Raw genomic sequence first — 19,235 nt, 5'->3', positions numbered from 1 at the left:
CCAACACAATAAATTCCACGGAACTGGTAGTGCACGATAGGAAGCCCCTGCCCACAGCCCCACCGGTACAGGAGACAGAAGTTAGGTGTCCTGCCACCACACCAGGTCCAGGGAATGGTTCAGTTCTAGTCCCGACCTGGAAGGTTTTATTCCAGGATGTACTTTACGCGGCCCGTCGGTCATCTTAAATTTAACCTGGGTGCAGCTGCCCAAGTGGTGTCCGAAGGAGACTGAGCAGTTTTACGAAGCCCTTATTAAAGAAATGTCTCGCCAATTTTTCAAGCTCAGCTACGGGGATGTGAGTCGGGAGAAACTGTATGGCATGGATGTGTATGATAGAGGCAATCTGGGTAGACAGAGGCGAGGGACGGTTAATGACATGGCCATGGCCTTTAGCATGGGCGCGTCCCTCGTCAATAGTATGGATGATATCCAGCTGCAGGTGCAGATTAATAGTTTAACGGACCAGCTGTGAAAGATACTGGGGGAAGGGAACGAGGTGGAAGGTTCGGAGCGAAAAGGAGACCAGGCGATGACCATTCATTTAGAAGAGGTCATCGCTGAGCTGGAGACACACGCCAAGACCATCAACGATTTGATACTGGATGACAGGAATGCCTCGGCACAGGCAGCCAAAAGTGATGCGTATGTGTTGTACGGTGCGTGGTTGCTAAACGAGGGACGCAGTCATCTGGAGGACTTACAACAAGGTCGCGTCCCATCGTGGGTTAGCAACCGGCACCTCACAACGCTCAGCCCGTATCATAATTCGATGAGCCCATGTCAGCTCAGATTAGCTTCCGAAGCCTACCCAGTCCAAGTTGATTGCGGATGGTCCAACCACACGGTTATGGGGATTGTACTGCGGATGCTGGTAATGGGCGGGTCACCGCAGCCAGTGCCGGTATACCGGGTCAATAACATTGGCGTCTTGAGGGACGGGGCGCATGTGCGGTATCATGGGGCCCCACCGTTTGTTATAAAGTGGGAGCACGCCATGACTGGCACTGACCTCAAGGGGTGCCAGAGCAGGGGCGCGCACGTGATATTGTGTCCCCAGCACCTGAACGCGTTCGATCGAGCAGTGTGTGGGTTTGAATCGGAAAGTGCAGAACCCATCAATTGCACCATGGAGGTGATGGCCCAGAGCCACGTTCCACCTCAGGTAGCATACGCGGGCGACGGGACGTACTGCATCACGACAAGCGTGGACCGGTGTCGGGTACACACTTGGTGCCCGGTCACCGATTCGACTTTCTGCTTCAAACCCCACACAGAAGTTCAGGTGGCGCAAGAGCCCATCCTTCCCATTTTAGAGCCATCCACAGTACACCTCATGGTAAACAACACGGTACAGAATCTGCAGCAGTACGTCACACGGTTCGGGTACGAGATACAGCCTCTGCCTGAACACCTCACAAAATTAATAAAAGCTGTTGAGCTGTCACAAAAACATTTTTACATGCTCGAACAGCGAAACCGGGACACGGGAGGGAATTAAAGGGATGATTTCCCCGCCCTGGTGGGACATTGGGTTAAATGTCGAGATCCCTCCGTGGATCCGGATATGTTCGCACGTTCTTATAATTATACAGAGTTTGGTGGGATTGTACTTGTTACGGCTCTCCTGTAAAAAGCGAAGCAAGGCACTCTGAAGATGTTGGCGGGCCCTGACTAAAGGGTAACCAGGAGTTTTGTTCTCTGTAAAAATGTATTATAAGTATGTATTTGTGCTTAAAGAACAGAACCTGGGGATTTTAAAGGTAATGAACGGCTTGATATTCCAGTGGGGACATTGAAATATCAAAGGGGGGCCTGTAAGCATCAGCGCAGGCCTCAAGGATTTTTGTATCGGACATTTTGTATGATTGTTACTGCTGATTGACCAGCAGCCTGATTGGAGAAGATGGGAGGAGCCCAGGTGTTTGTGATGGACAGTGTAATGTATGTACCTTTAAGAGAGGAACTATCTTTTACAGCCCCTGTATACTGCAGTACCAGTAGTGACCACACCTGTATATAACACCGTGTAGTAATTTGTACAGTTAGTTCCAGCATACCCTCTGTTCAGTAAACACCTGTTATTACCGTTCTCCTGCAGTCCGTGTGTTATTGATACGCGGACACTACAGTGGCGACGAGCAGGTTCGAACTCACCTGCAGTACTGCATCACCTCACGGGGATCCATCCCTGAAAAGAAGCTTCTTGGAGGTCGAAGCCAGAGCAATGGGCGTCGACCGCGGGCAACCGCCCAGTGATCCATCGGAGTTCAGAGAATCGCAGGGGAGGCTGTGGAGAGCTGGGCTTGGTTCTCCAGTCAAGGTGTTCCAGCAAATCGGGCTGGTAGCAGGTAGTGCGCTGACCCTTCCCGGACTGCGGCGGGCTAGAGCTCGATCGAGCGGCTCTGCAAGGGGGCCGAGCAGCGTCGTCGGGAAGAAAAAGAGAGAGAGAGGGTGGAGCGCACAGGGTGCGGCCGGTGCTCAAGAGTTGGGCAGCGTTAAAGAAAATAAAAAAGGGGGAAGGAAAAGCAACGCGCAGTGGACAGCGTCGAAGAAGAATTAAACTAAGAAAATTAATTAACAAAAGAGAGAAGCGCAGAAATCCACACGGCGCCGCCATTACTATTTAGAACGCTAGGAGCAGCGTTGGCAGCAGTGGGGGAAGAAGGAAAAGCACGGGAGGCGCCATTTTAATCCATTGGGGAAGAAGTAAAAGCGCGGGAGGCGCCATTTTAAACCACCCAAGATGCCGAAGAGTGGCAGCATCACTGCTTTCGACAACGAAATAGAAGACTGGACCACGTATGTGGAAATAATTGAAGTGTACTGCAAGGCAAATGAGGTGGCCGATGAAAAGAAGGCGTCGGTATTATTGAATTTGATGGGCGCGAGAACGTACGGCCTATTGCAGAATTTAATTACCCCAGCTAAACCAATGGAGAAAAGCTTTGAAGAGATTGTCAGTATCTTACAGGAACATCTAAACCCTACACCACTGCTGATAGCAGAAAGATTCAAGTTCCATAAAAGAAACCAGCACAAAGATGAAAGTAATGCTGACTATCTTACGGAACTACGCAAGTTATCGAAACACTGCCAGTTCGGAGCAGGACTTGCAGATACCTTAAGGGATAAGTTTGTCTGCGGGCTCCAGAGTGAAGGAACCCAGAAACAACTACTTTCGGAAAAGGACCTTATGCTAGAAAAGGCTTTCAGCGTTGCAGTATTTTACGAAGCAGCAGCACGGGGAGCTGTGGAAATACAACAGAAACCACAGGAATATAGCACCAATGAAATGGCATATGGAGCAGAAAAGTGCTATCGCTGCGGCAGAACAACCCATGACCAGAAGGATTGCTGGTTTAAGGACAAAGTATGCAGGCAATGTGGAAAAGTGGGACACATAGCATGAGTCTGCAGGTCGGGAAAGAAAACCAACACTAAAAGAACTACTAAGGAAAAGTACAAGAAAGTACAAAAGATGACGGACAGTAGTTCAGAAGATCAGAAGAGTGATAATGACTCCGGGAGCAGGAGACTAAGTTGTCTAAAGTTACACAACGTGATCGCAAAGGAGGATCACCGAACCATTTGGGTCACCCTCATGATAGCAGGGTCCCAAGTAAAGACGGAATTGGACACAGGATCAGCCCTAACAGTCATGAATCGATAAGTCTACGAGCGGCTATTCTCACACATACCCTTGAAGGACACGTCCATTGTCTTGAAGACATATACGGGGCAAAAAGTCTACCCCAGAGGAAAAATAAGGGTGCCCGTTAAATACAACAGCAAGGAAACACAGAAACTGTATCTATATATACTACAAGATGGAGGACCACCATTATTGGGACGTGAATGGATCCGAAAAATACAATTGGATTGGCATTCCATTCAGGCGCTAACTGTGGCTGACAAAAAGGATGACGACGTCACACCTGGACGACTGTCAAAAATTCTAACTGATGCAAAAGAGGTGTTCCAGCAAGGATTTGGGACTCTAAAAGGCGTAACGGCAATGATAAAAATTGAAGATAACGCAAACCCAAAATTTTTTAAGGCCAGACCGGTACCAAATGCGATCCGCCCAGCCGTCAAAGCAGAGCTGGAGAGTCTGGAGCATTCGGGTGTGCTGTCCAAGGTGGACTGGAGTGAGTGGGCCACACCCATCGCTCCTGTAATGAAGAAATCATTGAGCAGCACGCCTGGGGAGCCGAAGAAGGTTCGCATCTGTGGGGACTTTAAGGTAACTGTGAACCCAGTCCTTCACACAGTACAATATCCACTTCCGCGGATAGAAGATATTTTCACCTCACTATCTGGAGGGAAACGCTTTACGAAGATTGATCTGGCCCAAGCGTATCTACAAATGGAGGTAGAAGAAGCATCTAGAAAATACCTCACGATAAACACTCACAAAGGTCTTTACCTGTACAACCGACTGGTATTCGGGGTAGCATCAGCTCCGGCTATTTGGCAGAGGGCGATGGAACAAGTCCTGCAAGGGATCCTGGGGACCCAGTGTTATTTGTACGACATCCTGGTTACGGGCGAAAATGACAGTGAACACCTTGCCAACCTGGAGCAGGTGCTCACTAGATTACAAGAATATGGGCTACGAGCCAACCGCCCCAAATGCGAGTTTTTCAGGAAACAAATCTCGTATTGTGGCCACGTGATTGATGAAGAGGGGTTACATAAGTCCCCAGACAAGATTGAGGCAGTAGTCAAGGCTCCAGCACCAGAAAATGTGTCGCAACTGAGGTCGTTCCTCGGGTTGGTGAACTACTACCATAAGTTCTTGCCAAATTTGTCTACAATTCTGCACCCACTGAACGCCCTGCTGCAAACTGGAGTAGCATGGAAATGGAGTGATGTGTGTAAGAGTGCCTTTCAGAAATGTAAATGCCTAATCACTTCAAAAGAAGTATTGGCCCACTACAATCCAACACTACCGATTTGGTTGGCATGTGATGCGTCTCCCTACAGCATTGGAGAGGTGCTGTCGCACAAATTCCTTGATGGTTCAGAGAGGCCAATAGCCTTTGCGTCATGCTCGTTAACCTCAGCCGAGTGTAGCTATGCCCAGATTGACAGGGAGGCCCTCAGCCTGGTGTGGGGGGTGAAGAAGTTCAATCACTATCTGCACGGGCAGAAATTCACCTTACTGACTGATCACCAGCCTCTTGTCTCCATTTTTAACCCAAAGAAGGGCGTTCCGGTGATGACGGTGCAACGGCTGCAAAGATGGTACCTTTTTCTAGGGGCACATCAATACGAAATAGAGTACAAGGGCACGAAACAGCGTGGAAACGCTGATGGGCTGTCGTGCCTGCCGCTGCCTACGGTGGAGGAAGCACATGCAGTGGACCCTGTTGAGATATTCCATTCGACCATAGTCGAATGTCTACCTGTTACAAACTCAAGTATAGAGAAGGAAACCCGAAATGACCCGACACTCTCTCTGGTCTATGATTTGACGGTGAAGGGATGGCCAGCACATGGCGACTCACTGTTGCCAGCATTCTCGCCAAGGAGAGAACAGCTGTCAGTGTGCCGGTGGACCTTGATGTGTGGATCCCGAGTGGTAATTCCACCCAAGTTGAGAGATAGAGTGCTCAATGAGCTTCATGAGGGTCATCTGGGAGGGGTAAAAATGAAGAGCCTAGCCAGGGCGTTTGTGTGGTGGCCGGGAATCGATAAAGAAATCGAGGAAATGACCAAGAGCTGCACAGGATGCCAGAAAGTCCAAAACGCTCCACCACAGGCCCCGCTACACCCATGGGAGTGGCCCTCATCTCCATGGCAACGGGTACACCTTGATTTTGCTGGTCCATTTATGGACTCAATGTTTTTAATCGCCGTGGATGCACATTCGAAATGGCCAGAGGTCATCAAAATGTCCTCCACCACCACGGAGAAAACTATTGCAGTCCTACGGACCATCTTCGCCAGGAATGGCTTGCCAGAACAGATTTGCTCCGACAATGGACCACAGTTTGTGTCCGAGGATTTCTGGAGGTTTTTGAGGAATAATGGGGTAAAGCATTACACATCCGCCCCATATCATCCAGCCACAAATGGATTGGCTGAGAGGTTTGTTCAAACCTTTAAAAAAGCAATAAAGGCGATGTATAATGACAACATACCACTGCAACACAAGGTGGATAATTTCTTGTTTGCTTACCGGAATGCGACACATGCAGTCACCAACCAAGCTCCAGCCATGATGTTCTTTAACCGAAGGTTAAGATGTCGCCTGGATTTGCTCAAACCAAACATAAGACGAGATGTTGAGAATAAGCAATTCCAGCACATCAATGAGAAGCCAACCAGGAGCTTCAAGATAGGGCAACCAGTCTTGGCCCACGACTACCGAACAGAAAAATGGCAGCCAGGAACGATATGCACACGGCAGGGACCACTAATGTACACAGTGGACGTTGGAGAGAGCATCGTGAGACGCCATGCTGACCAGATTCTAGAGTCACAGGAACAAGTCAAACCCATGCCACGATCATACGCACCTGGTGATGAACCCAAAGTACAGATTGCGTCTACCTCAGAATCAGTGGTATTGGAAGCTGACGAACCAACCAATGACAATGAGCCAGAATTGACTCCGCCGCAAGAACAGGATACTCGAGAAAGGCGCTATCCAGACAGGATCAGGAAGCCTCCTCAAAGACTGAATTTATAAATGACTACTTTCAGCTGATGTATATAGTACAAAGAAAATTGTAATTGTAATTAGTTATTATTTAACTGTTAAATGAATGTTATGTACTGTTTATCTAAAAGGGGAGGAATTGTAATGTATGTACCTTTAAGAGAGGAACTATCTTTTACAGCCCCTGTATACTGCAGTACCAGTAGTGACCACACCTGTATATAACACCGTGTAGTAATTTGTACAGTTAGTTCCAGCATACCCTCTGTTCAGTAAACACCTGTTATTACCGTTCTCCTGCAGTCCGTGTGTTATTTATACGCGGACACTACAGACAGGAGATTCCAGCCAGGCCTACAAACTGATTACAGGAGAATGTCTGAGCAGACAGAGTTCTCTGGGAAACAATGGGCCCGGGCAGGTGACTCATACGGTAATGGGCAGAAGATGGAGGGCCATTGTAAACTAATGGGAAACCACTTAACCCAGGATCAGGTGAGAAGTGCGGCCCATTATCTGCCATTAACACCAGCACCTAGATGGGATAGCCCCAAAATGTGGGAAACCAGACAAAGAAGGGTGATTAAAAAGACATCACTGCAATACACAGACCTTAATGAACTTTTAGGGTATAAGAGAAGGCAGCTTTGGCCATTCTCGCTCTCTCTCGCTTGCTCTCCCCTTCGCGTGCCCTCATCTCTGAACCAAGAACCAAGCACTCCGTCCGAGACGGAGAGAAGAAACCACCACGAGCGACAAGAGCCTCGCCTTGCTCTTCGACTGTAGGAACGAACCTCGAAACTGGGACTTGGATACTGCATCGGCGATACGGAACCAGGAGACACGCACTACACAGGGAAGCAGCGAGCAAGAAAACGGACAATCGGGGTGAGCATTGTCCAAGCCCACGCATCCTTAAGACCACCGGTACTGTGGGAGGGGGTGTTGTGTATCCCAACCAATCCAGAGGGGTTTGGTGGGGAGGTTCTGTGTGTATTATATAGTGTATGTTCTGGGGTTTGTGGGACAAGTCCATGTTATACTCTGTATAGCAACACAGTGTGATTTTAGGCATCTTAATACAAGACAGGGGCCTGTTCGATGGGCCAAGTTGTATTGTTGTACTGTTTGTTTTACGCCACCAGGCATTTTACGTACTGGAGGCGGGTGTGTGTGTTAACCTCATTAAACACCGTACGTTGAGTTCAAAAAGCTTGTCTGTGTTCCAATCCTGTCCACCGTAATTCCTGTTGTCTAGAACTAAGTAGGAGAGGTGATTCGAACGACCAAGGCACCTACATATTATGAATTCACATGAAAAAATGGTCTTCTGATTGCTTGTGGTGTATATCCTTTGAGTTGCCTCTTAAACTTCACTCCCTAAGGATAATTTGTTCTAATCTTTGCTTGGAGAGTGCGCAAACCTCAAGCATTATTCATGCACCAGACATGTCTGTACTGGCCTGGAGATCTGGCAGTTCAGCTAACCACAAACCCAGTTACTTCACAAAACAGCTGGGAAGTGTCTGTTATCTCAAGAAGTCGGTGTTACCTCTTTAAGTCACCATTTTGTCATTCAGACCACAAAAGCACTTTTCAAAAGATTGATATCAAATGAGCCTTTTGCATTGTTGTAATTTTTGGCAGAAGGCGTTGGGAGGTCACATTGAAGGTAATTTGACTAGTTCCATAGGCACTTTATAGGCCGCTGAGGGATATTTTCCTGTGGTCATTAATTATACTGAAACAGCGCATGAACGTGTATGCAAGATTGCTGTATGTTAGATAATGAATTCCAGTAACAATACAATAGAGGGCAACTTTTAGCAATGTTCCAAATGTAATACCATTTTCAGAACGTCAAACCATAATTTGTGGTACTTGGAATGCTTGGGATACAGTGGGCTGGATTTTCATTCAGGGGACGCGATGGAGGCGGGACTACAACTTTCGGGGCTGTTTTCCCGCCTCCATCGAGATCACAGAATCACAGAAACCCCACAGTGCAGATAGAGGCCATTTCGGCCCATCGAGCCTGCACCGACACATATCCCACCCGATCCCCGTAACCCCTACACCAACACATATCCCACCCGATCCCCGTAACCCCATGTATTTAATCCCCCTAACACTAAGGGTCAATTTATCATAGCCAATCAACCTAATGTGGCCAATCGACGCGATTTTAACTTGATTGACCTTTTTGAGCCTGCCCAGCGGGCTCAGCAGGCCAATTAAGGGCCACCCGGCAACAGGTGATGAAACAGACTGAAATTTCATCTGTCACGAGGTTTTGACAGATGAAATATCAATGTTTGAAAGCTCTTTCAAGCTGTCAAGCGCTTACAGTCTTACTTCTAACATGAGTCCTTCTCCACAGACTCAGTTAGAAATCTCTCCTGCACAGAAAGCTGAAGGCTGTCACTTTTGATAGTTCGCAGCCATTCTGCTTTCTGTGCCGGTGAGATGAGGGACTCAAGAGACCTAAAGGAAGGAAGGCTGTAAAGGTAAGAAAAGGTAATTTAAACTTCTTTAAACACTTTAGACACACCAAACACACTTACCTCTGAACTCATGCACACATCACTCACCTGAACACTGACATCTTGAACCCTCCAAGTCCTTCAACCCGACGGCCCACCTCCTCTAACTTGGCGTGGTTTGGAGCCATTGGGAATCCCACACTTCAACCATAAAAATAGGGATTAGGCTAAAAATTGCCTGTTAATTACCTGTTAACAGACAGTTAACTGGCACTAATTCCCTTCCCGCCTCGGGGAGGCAGGTCCCAGTGCGGGGCGGGTACCCGCCTCCTTTGAAACTGGCATGGAGGCGGGTTGGGGGCGGGATGGTGTCGGGACCCCCGATTTTGGAATTTTAACCCCCCCCCATGCCTCCAATCCTGCCTCCATGGCCCAATGAAAATCCTGCCCAGTGGCTGTGTTTGCTGTCATAATTCCAGGCCACAGTGACAAGTGCATCCCGCCCAGTTTCATCAATGAGCTGAACTGGCAGGTCAGTTGTCAGCGAGTAGCACAGAGCTGCCTGGATGAGGTATCAGATCGCTGAGTCTGCGCGGAGGATTGACTCGGTTCCAATCTTCCACTGTGAGGAGCGTGCTCTTGCAGTCGACGTGACCCACCAAAGAGACCCTGCTTGCCTCCCTCCCAAGGGGAATAGTCATCGGTTGGTCATTTGCAACTGACAAAGCGTGGGTTTCAGCCCTCGCGGGTGAACAGCATGCACCAGGAATTCCTCCCGATTAACATGGCGAGCGGCATAGCTCATCGTGCAATGCGTGACTGCATTGCCTCCATACTGCTAACCACACCAATTGGATGGAAAATTGTGCTGGCTGTAAATTGGACTTACAGACCCCTGTGTCTGAATTCCTGTTGCCCAGAGCTCTGTGCCGTGAGTGCTAACTCATAACTCATCAAACATTGGTTGCATCATAGAATCTTACAACACAGAAGGAGGCCATTCAGCCCATCGTGCCTGCACTGGCTCTTTGGAGGTATTCTCCATCCCTGCTCTTTCATCATACACCTGCAAATTTTTCCTTTTCAAGTATATATCCAATTCCCTTCATAACAACTTGCTGCGTAAAAAAGAATTCTCCTCTAGTTCTTTGGCTGATCACTTCAACCCGTGTCCTCTGGGTACCGACCCGCCTGCCAGCAGAAATAGTTTCTCCTGATTTACTCCATCAAGATCCCTCATAATTTTGTACACCTCCTGGAGAACATGTCCAGCTTCTCTAGTCACTCCACGGAACTGAAGTCCTTCACCCCTGGTACCATTCGAGTAAATCTCCTGTACCAGAGCCCTCAGGTAAGTGCATAAAGGGGAAGGCGATCGGGAGGTGGGGTGACTGGGATGGACGGACAGGGACGGGGGGAATTTGTGATCAGGACATCGGGACAGGAGGGGGGGTCGAGGTGCCGGTTGTGGGGTGCGGCGGGGGGGGAAACACAGCAGTTGGGAGGGGGGGCAAGCCCGTGGTTTTTAATGTGGAGTTGGGAAGGAGCACTCTTCCTCCTCTTGGCTCCATAGTCAGGTAAGTACTTTTTTTTGCAGATTTGCCTTTTTGGTGGCAGCCCAGCATTCAGGTCAACCCAATTTGCATATTGGCTATTATTGCAGATGCAAAGGTCCTATCGTCTGTTTCGGGCACTGGCCCAGGACGCCTATTTTTTGCTTACACCAATATGGTGGGCGGTGCACTCCCAGTTCATAATGAGCAAGTTCTTCCGGCTCGCCCTATAGGCACCCAGTTTAGTACCCGAGAACCAGCCACGAGACCATGAAATTTCCAAACCATTATCTGGTCATTTATCTCATTGCTGATGACACAAAGATTGGTGGTCTAGTAAGTAGCGTAGAAGGGAGCATAAAATTACAAAGAGTCACTGATAGATTAAGTGAATGGGCGAAACTGTGGCAGATGGATTTCAACGCAGGTAAGTGTGAGGTCATCCATTTTGGACCAACAAAGGATCGATCCGAGTATTATTTAAATGGTGAAAAGCTAGGAACAGTGGAGGTCCAAAGCGATTTAGGAGTCCATGTACGCAGATCACTAAAATGTAGTAGTCAGCAATGTTCCCTCTAATTTTCTTTTGGGTGCATGGTCCCTTTAACTGCCTGTGCGGCCCATTCAAATTTTCGGGCACGCGCGGTTCCTTGCATTGAAAAACAGATGAGCCGCCTGCACAGGACCTCCAGACCGCTGCGAGGCCGTGCAGCCACTGACTGGAGCGTTGGTAGTCATGTACAACAAATAAGCAAAAAGGCTAATGGAATGTTAGCCTTTATAACTAGAAGGCTAGGATATAAAGAGGAGGACGTTTTGTTACAGCTATACAAAGCCCTGGTTAGACCACATCTGGAGTACAGTGTGCAGTTATGGGCAGTGCAGCTTAGAAAGGATATATTGGCCTTGGAAGGAATGCAGCGCAGATTCACCAGAATGTTACCACGGCTCCAAGGGTTAGATTATGAGGAGAGATTACATAAACTAGGCTTGAATTTCCTGGAATATAGAAGGTTAACGGGTGATTTGATTGAGGTTTTTAAGATTTTGATAGTCATTGATGAAGATATTAAGTGGAACAGATAGGGTAGATAGAGAGAAACGTTTTATACTGGTGGGGGAGTTTAGGACAAGGGGACATAGAATCATAGAATGATTTCAGCACAGAAGGAGACCATTCGGCCCATCGAGCTTGTGCCGGCTCGCTGCAAGAGCACTTCAGCTAGTCCCAGTCCCTTGCCCTTTCCCCGTAACCCGGCAATTTTTTTCCTTCAGGTACTTATCCAATCCCCTGTTGAAAACCACGATTGAGTCTGCCTCCACCACCCTTTCAGGCAGTGCATTCCAGATCATAACCACTCGCTGCGTAAAATAGTTTTTCCTTGGTTCTTTTGCCAATCACCTTAAATCCGTGTCCTTTGGTTCTTGGTCCTTCTGCCAATGGGAACTGTTTCTCTCTGTCCCGACCCCTCATGATTTTGAACACCTCTATCAAATCTCCTCTCAACCTTCTCTGCTCTAAGGAGAACAACCCCAGCTTCTCTAGTCCATCCACGTAACCTTAAAATCAGAGCCAGGCCATTCAGGAGAGAAGTTAGGAAACACTTCTTCATACAAAGGGCGGTAGAAATATGGAACTCTCTCCCACAGAAAGCAATAGATGCTAGCTCAATTAATAATTTGAAATCTGAGATCGTTAGATTTTTGCTAGACCAGGGTATAAAAATATATGGAGCCAAGGCAGGCAGAAGGAGTTAAGACACAGATCAGCCATGATCTCATTGAATGGCAGAACAGGCCCGGGGGACTGAATGGCCTGCTCCTTGGTATGCTCAATGGGCTGCAAATGGGGTGCATTTGCCTATGTTACAAGAGTAACCATACTTCACAGTTGGCTGTGAAGCATTGGGACATGCTAAGGACATGAAAGGAGCTATAGAAGTACAAGTGTCCTCTTTCTTTCTAATAATATACCACAGCTTTCCTGGTCAGTCTCCTATCCGTCATCCTCTGCCAAGTCCAACTCATCCAAAACTCTGCTGCCTATATCGTGTTGTTTGAAAGGCTATTTTATATACAAAAATTCAGATGGATGGAAAAGGTCAACCGAGTTAGCTAGAGATTGTCATAAAGGGAAATGCATATTGCAGTCAATTCTTGTGAAACAAAACGTTCAGTTTGAGGCAAACTTTTTGAGATACAACTCTTATCAGGAATGGATCTTCCACAGTTATTGCTGTAAAATCTAGAGTATACATTGAGCTTTTATCTAAGCCATCCCATATTTTATGGTTGCTATTTTGGCAGTGCCTTATATGTGTCAAGTTTAAGGTGTCCTCCCACCCCCCGCCTCCACGATATGTAATGGACCAGACAGCTCACCGTGACTGAAGCGGGTCAGAATTTTGTTGAATATATTCTGCTGAGAGGGCAGGACCTTCTCCTGTTCTTGTAGTGTCCATTCTGTTGGGTGCCAGCTTCTCCTGCAAGAGGAGTGGAAGAGGATTAATACGTTCCACATTGAAGGATTTTCAAGATGTAAGAGGCAGCTTATCATAGTGTGCGTGACAGGAAAAAAGCAGCAAGTCTAGAGGGGGCAGTAGTTGATGGCAGTAGCAGGTTTTGAGGGTGTGAGTACAAGCAGAAGGCGGTGTAGTGAAATGGTCCATGCCGCCTTTGGTATGGGAACATAAGAACATAAGAAATAGGAGCAGGAGTAGGCCATTCGGCCCTTCAAGCCTGCTCTGCCATTCAATGAGATCATGGCTGATCTTCTGCCTCAACTCCATTCACCGGCCCTATCGCCATATCCCTTGATGCCCTTACCAGTCAGAAATCTATCGACTTCTGTTTTGAATATACCCAATGACTGAGCCTCCACAGCCCTCTGGGGTAGAGAATTCCAAAGATTCACTACCCTCTGTGTGAAGAAATTTCTTCTCATCTCAGTCCTGAATGGCCTACCCTTTATCTTGAGGCTGTGTCCCCTAGTTCTAGACTCCCCAGCAAAGGGAAACATTATCCCAGCATCCATCCTATCAAGCCCTGTAATAACTTTGTATGCTTCAATGAGATCCCCTCTCATTCTTCTGAATTCAAGAGAATACAGGCCTAGTTTACTCAATCTCTTCTCATACGACAGTCCCGCCATCGCAGGAATCAATCTCATGAACCTTCATTGCACTCCCTCTATGGCAAGTATATCCTTCCTTAGGTAAGGAGACCAATATTGTACACAGTACTCCAGGTGTGGTCTCACCAAGGCCCTATATAATTGGAGTAAGACTTCTTTACCCCTGTACTCAAATCATCTTGTAATGAAGGCCAGCTTAGCATTTACCTTCCTAATGGCTTGCTGCACCTACACATTCACTTTCAGTGACTCATGTACAAGGACACCAAGGTCCCTTTGAGCATCTACATTCCCCAATCTTTCACCACTCTGCCTTTCTGTTTTTTCTACCAAAGTGGATAACTTCACATTTATCCACATTATATTCCATCTGCCATGTTCTCACCCACTCACTGAACCTGTCGCGATCCCCTTGAAGCCTCTTCACAACTGACACTGCTACCTAGCTTTGTATCAGCAAATTTGGAAATGTTACATTTAGTCCCCTCATCCAAATCATTGATATAGATTGTGAATAGCTGGGGCCCAAACACCGATCCTTTTGTAACCCCACTAGTCACAGCCTGCCATCCTGAAAAAGACCCATTTATCCCTACTCTTTGTTTTCTGTCTGTTAACCAATTCTCAATCCATGCTAATATATTACCCCCAATTCCATGTGCCCTAATTTTGTTCACCAACCTCTTGTGTGGGACCTTATCAAAGGCCTTCTGAAAATCCAGATACACCACATCTACCGGTTCCCCTTTGTCTACTCCACTAGTTACATCCTCAAAGGACTCCAAAAGGTTTGTCAAACAGGATTTCCCATTCATAAATCCATGTTGACTCTGCCCAATCTTACTATTACTTTCTAAGTGCCCAGTTATTGCATCTTTTATAATTGATTCCAGCATTTTCCCAACTACTGATGTGAGGCTAACAGGTCTATAGTTCCCCGTTTTCTCTCTCCCTCCTTTCTTAAATAGCGGGGTTACATTTGCTATCCTCCAATCTGCAGGAACAATTCCACAATCTATATAACTTTGGAAGATGACAACCAATGCGTCCACTATTCCAATGACCACCTCTTTCAAAACCCTAGGATGTAGGTCATCCGGTCCTTGGGATATATCGACTTTTAGTTCCATTAATTTTGCTAGTACTGTTTTTTTACTAATAATAATTTCATTAAGTTCCTCATTCTCATCACACCCTTGGTTTCTCGTATTTCTGGGAGTTTTTTTGTGTCTTCCTCCGTGAAGACAGAAACAAAGTATTTTATTAATTTCACTGCCATTTCCTCATTTCCCATTATAAATTCTCCCATCTCTGACTGTAAAGGACCTACATTTAGCGTCGCCAGTCTTTTCCTTTTCACATACCTATAGAAGCTTTTCGCTAGTTTGTGCTCATATTACATTTTCCCTTTCTTTATAAATTTCTTGGTCCCCCTTTGCTGATTTCTAAAAAGACCCCAATCCTCAGGCTGACCGCTTTTTCTGGCAACTTTATAAGCTTCCTCCTTTGACTTAATACTAGCTCTAATTTCTTTTGTTAGCCATGGTTGGATCACTTTTCCTTTTGGGTTTTTATGCTCTAGAGGAATATATGTTTGTTGCAAATTATGCATTATTTCCTGGAATGTTAGCCATTGTATGTCCACCTTCATACCTTTTAGTGTAGTCTCCCAATCTACCATGGCCAACCTGTCCCTCATACCCTTGTAGTTTCCTCTGTTTAGATTGAAGACCTTAGTTTCAGGTTGGACTACATCACTCTCAATCATATTATGGTCACTTGTCCCTAAAGGCCCCTTTACCACAAGATTATTGATTAGCGCTTTCTCATTACCAGATCCAGAATAGCCTGTTCCCTGGTTGGTTATTCCACATACTGATCCAGGAAACCATCTCACCAAATACTGTGATTGTCCAGTTACACATTAAATCAAGTCATCAACCATAACAATTTCATTCCCATCACTCATTCCACTGGTTCAATTTGTTTTCAGTCCCTGAATATGACTAATGTAATTTTTCAATTTAAGACTTTGGGGGTGAATTTCTGCGGAGGTTCTCTCACTTGTCCATTGTTAACTTCAACGGAAGAGCTGCAGAAATCCCAGAAACACATTGTAAGCACCACTTACACTGTTTATCAGGGATTCCGCAGCTCTTCCGCTGAACTTGCATAAGATTCTAAATCTACCCCTTTACAATTACATTTAAAATCTGCTTAATTTTATGTCTTACCTATAAACACACATCTTTTATTTGTACCAGTTACTGATGCAAAAGTCTATAGGTTTGTGACTAAAGCACCAATAACTTCCCAATTAATGTACTTTTTAAAATTATGTTCTTGATCATATTTGTAGATGGAGTCATATTACTTAATGGTAATATTATTTAAGTATGTCTTTGTCACTCATATATAACTTTTATTATATTATTGTAGAGTAAAGATTCAACACCCACTATGTTAGATTAAACTTAAAATCTAATGTGGCCAGGGTCACTTTGAGGATCCCGACTTAAAACGCATCATGAATGACGTCACCAGACCCGCTCCATCTCACTGGGCCGGGTAACGCGCTGGGTGGGCTTAATAGACCCCATTAAGGTAAGTTAATTTTGCACAGCGGGATGGAGCCAGCAGCGGGGTCACGACCCGCCACCGACACCAGCTGCATCAGGCCTGCCCAGGTAAGGAAAATTCCGGCCAACGTTGCAGGTCAATGAACTTTCGTCAGAACTGGAAAAGGTTATATTTCTATTCGGCACTTTACAGCCTTCCGGACACAACATTGAGTTCAACAATTTCAGTCATAACCTCTGCCCAATTTTTTTGGATGGCAGCTGTTGCTGATGCTCCCTAACATCTGTCTGAGGCCGAACCACACTGTTCGCAACCTTGGTGTCATATTTGACCCTGAAATGAGCTTCTGACCACACATCTGCAGCATAACTAAGACCGCCTGTTTCCAGCTCCGTAACATCGCCCGTCTCTGCCCTTGTCAGCTCATCTGCTGCTGAGACCCTCATCCATGCCTTTGTTACCTCCAGACTTGACTATTCCAACACACTCCTGGCTGGCCTCCCACATTCCACCCTACATGAAATTGAGGTCATTCAAAACTCGGCTGCCCGTGCCCTAACTCGCACTAAGCCCCGTTCACCCATCACCCCTGTGCTCGCTGACCTACATTGGCCCCTGGTTAAACAACACCTCGATTTCAAAATTCTCATCCTTGTTTTCAAATCCCTCCATGGCTTCGCTCCCACCCTATCTCTGTAATCTCCTTCAGCCCCACAACCCCCCGAGATATCTGCGCTCCTCTCATTCTGCCCTCTTGAGCATCCCTGATTATAATCACTCAACCATTGGTGGCCATGCCTTCTGTTGCCTAGGCCCTAAGCTCTGGAATTCCCTCCCTAAATCTCTCCACCTTGCTACCTCTCTTTCCTCCTTTAAGATGCTCCTGAAAACCTACCTCTTTGACCAAGCTTTTGGTTCCCTGTCCTAATATCTCCTTATGTGGCTTAGTGTCAATTTTTTTGTCTTTTAATACTCCTGTGCAGCGCCTTGGGTTGATTTACTATGTGAAAGGTGCTATATAAATACAAGTTGTTGTTGTTGTTGATTCTGCTATTCCATTTACACCTCCTCTAGACCCATCTTTTGTTTCCAAACTTGTCCCAGTACCATCTCCTTTTGTCTTGTACCATCCCTTTTGTCATTTAATCTCTCCTGCCTTCCACCCTATCAGACCTTCCCTTTTGTTCTTTCCCCCCTCCCCCCTTTCCCTGCCTCTGCACTTGCCTATCACCTATCACATCTCGAACTTTCTCCAGTTCTGACGAAAGGTCATCGACCTGAAACATTAACTCTTGCTTTTCTCTCCACAGATGCTGCCTGACCTGCTGAGCAATGTTCCTTAACAATCTTGGAAAAGCATCCCCCATTGTATAACCTTAAAATTAGAGCTAGGCCGTGCAGAGGTGATGTCAAGAAGCACTTCTTTGCACAAAGAGCAGTGGAAATCTGGAACTCACTCCCCCACAAAGGGTCAATTGAAAATTTCAAAATTGAGATCAATGGATTTTTATTAGGCAAGGGTATAGAGGGTTACAGAACCAAGGTGGATAGATGGAGTTAAGATACAGATCATCCATGGTCTAATTGAATGGAGGAACAGGCTCGAGGGGCTGAATGGCCCAACCCTGCTCTCAAGCTCTGATACACTGTTGTGAAATTTTCCATTTCACGTAGTGACCATCTTTATGGCCTCTCTGAGCATGATTGCAATCACTGCTAAATCAGGGTGAGTTTTGTGTTATGACCCCCATTTCTACTTCACATTGAGTTGTGAGTGATGTAATAAAACTCACTACACACTTGGTTTGAGTATAAAGCAAGGCTTTAATCAACTTGTTTCAGAACATGGAGGTCTAGTTGTATTTCACTAGCTCCTTGTCTTACAAAATGTCCCTGGAAAGCTGGGGCCCACGCCCGAGTATTTATACTCCTTGGACGGCGCCACCAGCTGGCCGTCCAGCATTATTTCATAAGTAGTTTCTTGATGATGAGATTTATAACAGTGAGTGCCCAAAATCATTTCACAAATGGCTCTGATGCCACTGAGAGAAGAACATTTCCATACCACCAATCTGCAATGGATTCAAGCCTTGGTCCGAGCAGTGAACAAATGGCACGATCTTTCACCCATTCCCGTGTCAGCCGTGACTCAGTGGTCACAATCTTGTCTTTGAATCAGAAGAGCGTGGGTTCATAGTCCAACTCCAGATATTTGAGCATAAAATTGCAATCTGACAGTGCAGTACTGAGGGAGTGCTGCATTGTCAGAGATGCCGTATTTCGGATGAGACGTTATAGAGTCATAGAGTCATAGGGCAGGATTTTCATTGTGCCGTGGAGTCGGGATTGGAGGCGTGCAGGGGGTTAAAATCCCGAAATCAGGGGTCCCGACCCCATCCCGCACCCAAACCTGCCTCCATGCCAGTTTCAAAGGAGGCGGGTACCTGCCCCGCACTGGGACCCGCCTTCCCGAGGCGGGAAGGGATTAGTGCCAATTAACTGTCTGTTAACAGGTAGTTAACAGGCAGTTTTTAGCATAATCCCTATTTTGAAGGTTGAAGTGTGAGATTCCCGACGGCTCCAAACCACGCCAGGTTAGAGCAGGCGGGCAGTCGGGTTGAAGGGCTTGGAGGGGTCGAGATGTCGGTGTTCAGGTGAGTGATGTGTGCATGAGTGCAAAGGTAAGTGTGTTTGGTGTGTCTAAAGTGATTAAAGAAGTGTAAATTACCTTTTCTTACCTTTTCAGCCTTCCTTCCTTTAGGTTCCGGGTGTCCCTCATCTCACCGGCACAGAAAGCAGAATGGCCGCGAACTGTC

The 19,235-nt window shown here is 46.6% G+C and overlaps 1 pseudogene; it reads left to right on the top strand.

Moving 5' to 3' along the window:
- Positions 1-532: 532 nt before the first annotated feature.
- LOC147112087 (uncharacterized) lies at positions 533-1,501 on the top strand (annotated as a pseudogene).
- The last annotated feature ends 17,734 nt before the right edge of the window (positions 1,502-19,235 follow it).

The sequence above is a fragment of the Somniosus microcephalus genome, chromosome 10 (genome assembly GCF_052327205.1).
Source record: "Somniosus microcephalus isolate GS21.2 chromosome 10, FLI_Smic_1.0, whole genome shotgun sequence".
Classification (NCBI taxonomy): Eukaryota; Metazoa; Chordata; class Chondrichthyes; order Squaliformes; family Somniosidae; genus Somniosus; species Somniosus microcephalus.
Note: the sequence above shows the minus strand (reverse complement) of the source record. Positions and strands in the feature narration are given on the sequence as shown.